Consider the following 7,048-nt stretch of genomic DNA (forward strand, 5'->3'; position numbering starts at 1 on the left):
CCTAGCCCTTGTATTAGCCCTAGCCCTAGACCTAGCAAAACCATAGCTATAACCCTAACACTAACTCGAGCTATAACACTAGGCCTAACCCTAACCCTAGCCCTAGCAACAATGGTGCCCCTGGCCCTAATGCTAGCGCTAGCACTAACCCTAAATCTCACCTTAACCCTAGCCTAACCCTAACAATAACCATAGCTTTGGCCTAATTCTAACACTAACCTAACCATCACCCTAACAATAAAACTAACCCTAACCCTAGTACTAACCCTAGCCCTAGCCCTAGTTCTAGCCCAAACCATAGCTCTACCTAACCTTGGCCTAAACCTAACCCAAATTCTAACACTAACCCTAAACCTCAACCTAACCCTAAGCCTAAAACTAACACTGATGCCAACCCTAGCCCTAGCACCTAACAACAACACTAACATTAAACTTAAGCTGAAAACCTAAACCTAAACTTAACCTTAACACCAACCCTAGCCATAGCCCTAATCCAAGCCTTAAACTTAACCCTAGCCCTAACCCTAAACCTAACCCTTACTCTAACCCTAGCCCTAACCCTAACCATAAACTAACACTAAGCCTAACCCTAACCCTAGCCCTAACCCCAACCCTAGCCTAGCCATATCCCTAGCTTTGACCTAACCCTAACCTTAACGATAACCCTAACCCAAAACATTACCCTAATCCTAACCCTAAACCAAACCCTAGCTGGAGCCTAGGCGTAACACTAAACTCGAACCCTAACCCTAACACTAACCCTACACTTACCCTAACCCTAACAGTAAACCTAACCATAGACCTAGGCCTATCAAATAGCCCTAATCCTAACCCTAACCCTAACCCTAACTTAAACCTAGCCCTAGCCGTACCCTAGCACTAGACCTAGACCTAGCGCTAGCCCTAACCATAACCCTAACTATAGCCCTAGTCCTAGCCTTGGCCTACCCCTAATCCTAACCCTAAACCAAACACTAACCATAGCCATTGCCCTAGCCCTAGCCATTACCCTAGCCCTAACCCTAACCCTAACCCTAACCCTAGCCCTAGCCCTAAATCTAGACCAAACCATAGCCCTAGCCCTAGCCCTACCCAACCACTAACCCTAACCCTAACCCTCAACCTAACCCTAGCCCTGGCCCTAGCCCTAACCCAAGTAATAAATGTGACTCTTACACTAACCCTCAACCTCATCATAACCCTAACCCTATCACTAACCCTAACTGTACCATTAGCCATAGCCCTAGCCCTGGTCCTAGCCCTAGCCCTAGAACTAAACCTAACCCAACCCCTAACAGTAACACTAACCCTAACACTAGCCCTTGACCTAGCCCTAGTCCCAAATCAAGCAAAAACCTAAAACTTACTCTAGACCTCACCTTGCCCTAACCTTAGCCCTAATCATAACCGTAACCCTAACATTAACCCTAACACTAACCCAAAACCTAACCCGAATCCAAGCCCTCAACCTAGCCCTAATGTTAACCCTAGCCCTAGCCATAACCCTAACACTGAAACTAACTCTAACCCTAACCCTAACTCTAATACAAGCCCTAGATGTAACCATAAACCTAACACTAACCCCAAACCTAACTATAACCCTAAACTAAGCCTAATCCTGACCTAACACTAGCTCTATCCTAGCCCTAAAACTAACCTTAACACTAGCCCTAGACTCATCCCTAGCCCTAGTCCTAACCATAAAACTAACACTAAAATTATCCCTAGTCCCAAACCTAACTCTAACCCAAACCTAGCCCTAGCACTAGCCCTAGCCGTAGACCTAGACTTAGTCATGAACCTAACCTTAACCCTAAACATAACACTAACCCTAACCCTAGCCATAGCTCTAAACCTAGCCCTAACAAGAAACCTAACCATAACCCTAGCCCATACCCTATTCCCAGAACAAAAGCTAAACCTAAACCTACCCTAATCCTAAGCCTAAGCATAACCCTAACACTAACCCTAACATCAACCCTAGCCCTAGCCCTAACAGTAATCTGAACCCTAACCCAAACCCTAACCATAACCATAGCCCTTACCCTAAACCTAGTCCTAACCCTAATCCTAACTCTAACCATAATCCTAGCTCTAGTCCTAACCTTGGCTGAAACCTAACCCTAAATCTAATATTAACATTAACCCTAACCCTAACCTTAACCCTAACCCTAACCGAATCCTAGCTCTAACCCTAACCTTGGCCTAAACCTAACCCTAACTCTAACATTAACCCTAACCCTAAAACTATAACTAACCCAAACCCAAGACCTAGTCCTAGACCTAGCCCTTGCTCTAGCCCTAACCTTGGCCTAAACCTAACCCTAACTCTAACATTAACCCTAAAATAAAACTATAACTAACCCAAACCCTAGTCCTAGTCCTAGACCTAGCCCTTGCTCTAGCCCTAACACTAGCTCTAACCTAGACTAGGGCTAACCCTAACCCTAACCCTAACCCTAACCCTAACCTTAATGCTAAACTTAACCTTAACCCTAAACATAACCCTAAACCTAACACTAAATTAACCCTAATCCTAAGACCAAACACAAATAATAACCTGAACCTGAACCCTAACGTCAACCCTAATCCTAGCCATAGCCTTATATCTAACCCTAACCCTAACCCTAGCTCTAGCCCTAACCTTGACCTAAACCTAACCCTAACTCTAACAATAACCCTAACCCTAAAACTAACCTAACCCTAAAACTAACCCTAACCCTAGTCCTAGCCCTAGCACTAGCCCTTGCTCTAGCCCTAACCCTAGCTCTAAACCTAGCCTTGGCCTAACCATAACCCTAACCGTTACACTAAATGTAGCACTAACACCAACCCCAGCCCTAGCCCTAAACCTAACCCAAACCCTAAACTTAACCATAACCCTAAACCTAACCCTAACGCTAACCCTAAGCCCAAACCCTAACTCTAACCTTAAACATAACCCTAACCCTACCCATAGCCCTAATCGAAGCTGTGACCCTAACCCTAAACCTAACCGTAACCCTAACCATAACACTAACTGTAACCCTAACTGTAACACTAACCCTAAACCCAACACTACCCATAGCCCTAATCCAAGCCCTAACCCTAACCATAACCCTAACCCTAACGCTAAACCCAACTCTAGCCATAGACCTAACCCTAGCCCTAACACTAACCCTAACACTAACACTAACTCTAAACCTAGTATTTACCCTAACACTACACCTAACACTAACCCTAACACTAACCATAATCCTAACTCTAAACCTAGCCTGAATCATAGCCCTAACCACAGCCCTAACCATAGCCCTAACCCTAGCTCTAACCCTAGCTCTAGCCATAACCTTGGCCTAAACCTGACCCTAACTCTAACATTGACACTGACACTAAACCTAAACCTAACCCTGAAACTAACCCCAACCCTAGTCCTAGACCTAGACCTAGCCCTTGCTCTATCCCTAGCCCTAGCTCCAGCTCTAGAAATAATCCTGATACTAACACTAAGCATAGTTCTAGCCCTAGCCCTAGATTTAATCTTAAACCTCAACCTAACCATAGTCCTAACTCTAGCCCTAGCCCTAACCCTAACACTATCCCTAGCCCTAGACCTAAACCTAGCGCTATCCTAACTCTAGCGTACCCTAACCCTAAAACTAACATTAACCCTAGTCCTATCCCTAGCCATAGCCCTAGCCCTAGCCCTAGCAGTAGCCCTAACACTATCTCTACTTAGCCTTGGCCTAACCCTAATCCTAACCCTAACCCTAACCCTAAGACCAAACACTACCCCTAACCCTTACTCCAACCCTAGTCCTTACCCTAACCCTAGCCCTAATATTAACTCTAACCCTAAGGCTAAGCCCAAACCCTACAATAAACCTAACCCTGACCCTAAAATCAACCCTAACCCTAGCCCTAATGCTAGCCTTAGCCCTAACCTAACACTAACCCTAACCCCAACTCTAACTCTAGTCCTTACCATAACCCTAGCCCTAACACTAACCCTATGCTAACCCTAACCCTAACCCTAGCTCTAACCCAAATCTTGGCCTAAACCTATCCCTAACTCTGACATTAGCCCTACTGAAAACCTAACCTTAACCTTAAAACTAGCCCTAGCCCTAGTCCTAGCCCTAGACCTAGCACTAGCTCTAGCCCAAACCCTAGCTCTAGACCTAGCCTTGGCCTAACCCTAACCCTAACCGTAATCCTAACCCAAACCCTAACCCTAACCATAGCACTAGCCCTAGCACTAACCCTAGCCCTAGCCCTGGCCTAACTCAAACCCAAAGCCTAACATTAACCCTCTTCCTAATTCTAACCCTATACCTATCCGTAACTCTAATCCTAAACCTTACTCGAACCCTAACCCTAACCCTAACCCTGGGTCAACCCCTAACCTTGGCCTAACCCTAATCCTAAATCTAACACTAACCCTAACCATAAACTTAACCCTAACCCTAAAACTAACCCTAACCACAACCCTAACCCTAGTCATAACCCTAACTCCAACCATAACCATAACCATAACCTTAACACTAACCCTAAACCTAAATCCAATCCCTAACCCTAACCCTAACCCTAACCCTAACCCAAAATCTAGGCACGGACCTAACTTTAGACTTAACTCTAACTCTAATGCTATCACTAAGTCTAAACCTAGCCCTTACCGTAACACTAGACCTAACCCTAACCATAACACTAACCATAATCCTAAACCTAACCCTAGTCCTATCCATTACCCTAACCCTAACCATAACCCTAGCTCTAGCTCTAACCTTGGCTTAAAACTAACCTTAAATTTAACATTAACCCTAACCCTAAAACTAACCCCAACCCAGTATTAGCCCTAGCCCTAACCCTCGCTCTAGCCCTAACCCTAGCTATAGATCTAGTCTTGACATAACCCTAACCCTAACCATAAACCTAATGCTAACCCTAACCCTAACCTAACCTTAACCCTAACCCTAACCCTAGCCCTAACTCTAACTCTAACCATAACCCTAACTCTAACCCTAACCCCAAACCTAGCCATACCCCTAATCATAACCCTAAACCTAGCTCCAACCCTATGCATAGCCCTAACCATAACCCTAAACCTATCCTAGATCTAACCCTAAACCTAGCCCTAACCCTACCCTAACCCTAACCCTAACACTAACCCTAGCCCTAACTGTTAACCTAGCCCATACCCTAACCCCAAACCTAACCCTAAACCTAAAACTAACCATAATCTTAACCCTAATCCTAGCTCTAGACCTAGCCTTGGCATAACCCTAACCATAACCCTAAACCTAACAGTAAACATAATCCTAACCCTAATCCTAACCCTAAACCATAATACTAACCCTAATCCTAGCTCTAGACCTAGCCTTGGCATAACCCTAACCCTAACCGTAACCCAAACTCTCACCCTAACCCTTACCATAGCACTGGCCCAAGCACTAACCCAAGCCCTAGCCCTAGCTCTAGCACTGGCACTAACCCTAACCCTAAAATTAACCCTAACCATAATTCTAACCCTAGCCTTATCCCTATCTCTAACCCTAAACCTTACTCTAACCCTGGGTCTACCACTAACCTTGGCTTTTACCTAATTCTAACTCTAGCACTAACCCTAACCATAAACTTAACCTTAACCCTAAAACTAACCCTAACCAAACCCTAGCCCTAGCCCTAACCCTTTTTAAAAATTTTTTTTTAAAATTTTTGACAGGCAGAGTGGACAGTGAGAGAGAGAGAGAGAGAGACAGAGAGACAGAGAGAAAGGTCTTCCTTTGCCATTGGTTCACCCTTCAATGGCCACTGCAGCTGGCGCACTGCAGCCAGCAAACCACGCTGATCTGAGGGCAGAAGCCAGGTTATTATCCTGGTCTCCCATGGGGTGCAGACCCTAGCACTTGAGCCATCCTCCACTGCACTCCCGGACCATAGCAAAGAGCTAGCCCTAACACTAACACTAACACTAACCATAACCATAACATTAACATTAACATTAACATTAAACCTAAGCCCAACCCTAACCATAACCCTAAGCCTAACCCTAACCCTAGCCCTAACCCTAGCCCTAACCCAAGCCCTAACCCAAGCCCTAACCCTAACCATAACACTAACACTAATTCTAAACCTAGTTTTACCTAACCCTAGACCAAACCCTAACCCTAAAACTAACCATAATGCTAACCTTAACCCTAGCCTTAACTCTAGCCCTAACCCTAGCTCTAACCAAACAATAACCCTAAACCTAACACTAACCCTAACCCCAATCTAGTCTTAGACCTAACCCTAGCCTTAACCATAACCCTAACCCTAACCCTAAACCCTAACAATAAAACTAACCCTAACCCTAACCCTAGCCCTAGCCCAAACCTTGGCCTAACCCTAACCCTAGCCCTAACACTAATTCTAACCATAACCCTAACCCTAACCCTAAAAATAACCCCAAACCTAAAACTAACATAAACTTACCCTAATCCTAACACTAGCACAAGTTCTATCAAGCCCTAAACCTAACCATAACACTAGCCATATCGCTAGCCTTGGCTTAACCCAAACCTTATTACTAACACTAACCCTAACCCTAACCCTAACCTTAACCCTAACCCTAACCCTAACATTAATCCCAAAGCTAACCCTAACCATAAATTAACCCTAATCCTAACCCTAGCACTAACTCTATCCTAGTCCTAAACCTAACCCTAACACTAGTGATAGCCCCAAAGCTAGCCCTTGCCCTAGCCTTAGCCCTATCCCTAACACTAAAACTAAACCTAAACTTAACCCTAGTCCCAACCCTAACCTTAACCCCAAACCTAGCCTTAGCCGTAGCAGTAGACCTAGCCTTAGCCCTAAATCTAAACATAACCTTAACCCTAACCCTAAACCTAACCCTAGGCAGAGCACTAGCCCTAAGCCTAGCCCTAATTTAACCCAAGCACTAACAGTAGCCCTGACCCTAGCCAAAACCATAACCCTAACACTAAACCTAGACCTAGCTCTAACACTAGCACAAGCCCTAGCCCTAAACCAAGCACTAAACCTAACCCTAAACCTCTTACCCTAACCC

Source organism: Lepus europaeus, unplaced genomic scaffold, assembly GCF_033115175.1.
Source record: "Lepus europaeus isolate LE1 unplaced genomic scaffold, mLepTim1.pri SCAFFOLD_200, whole genome shotgun sequence".
Taxonomy (NCBI): domain Eukaryota; kingdom Metazoa; phylum Chordata; class Mammalia; order Lagomorpha; family Leporidae; genus Lepus; species Lepus europaeus.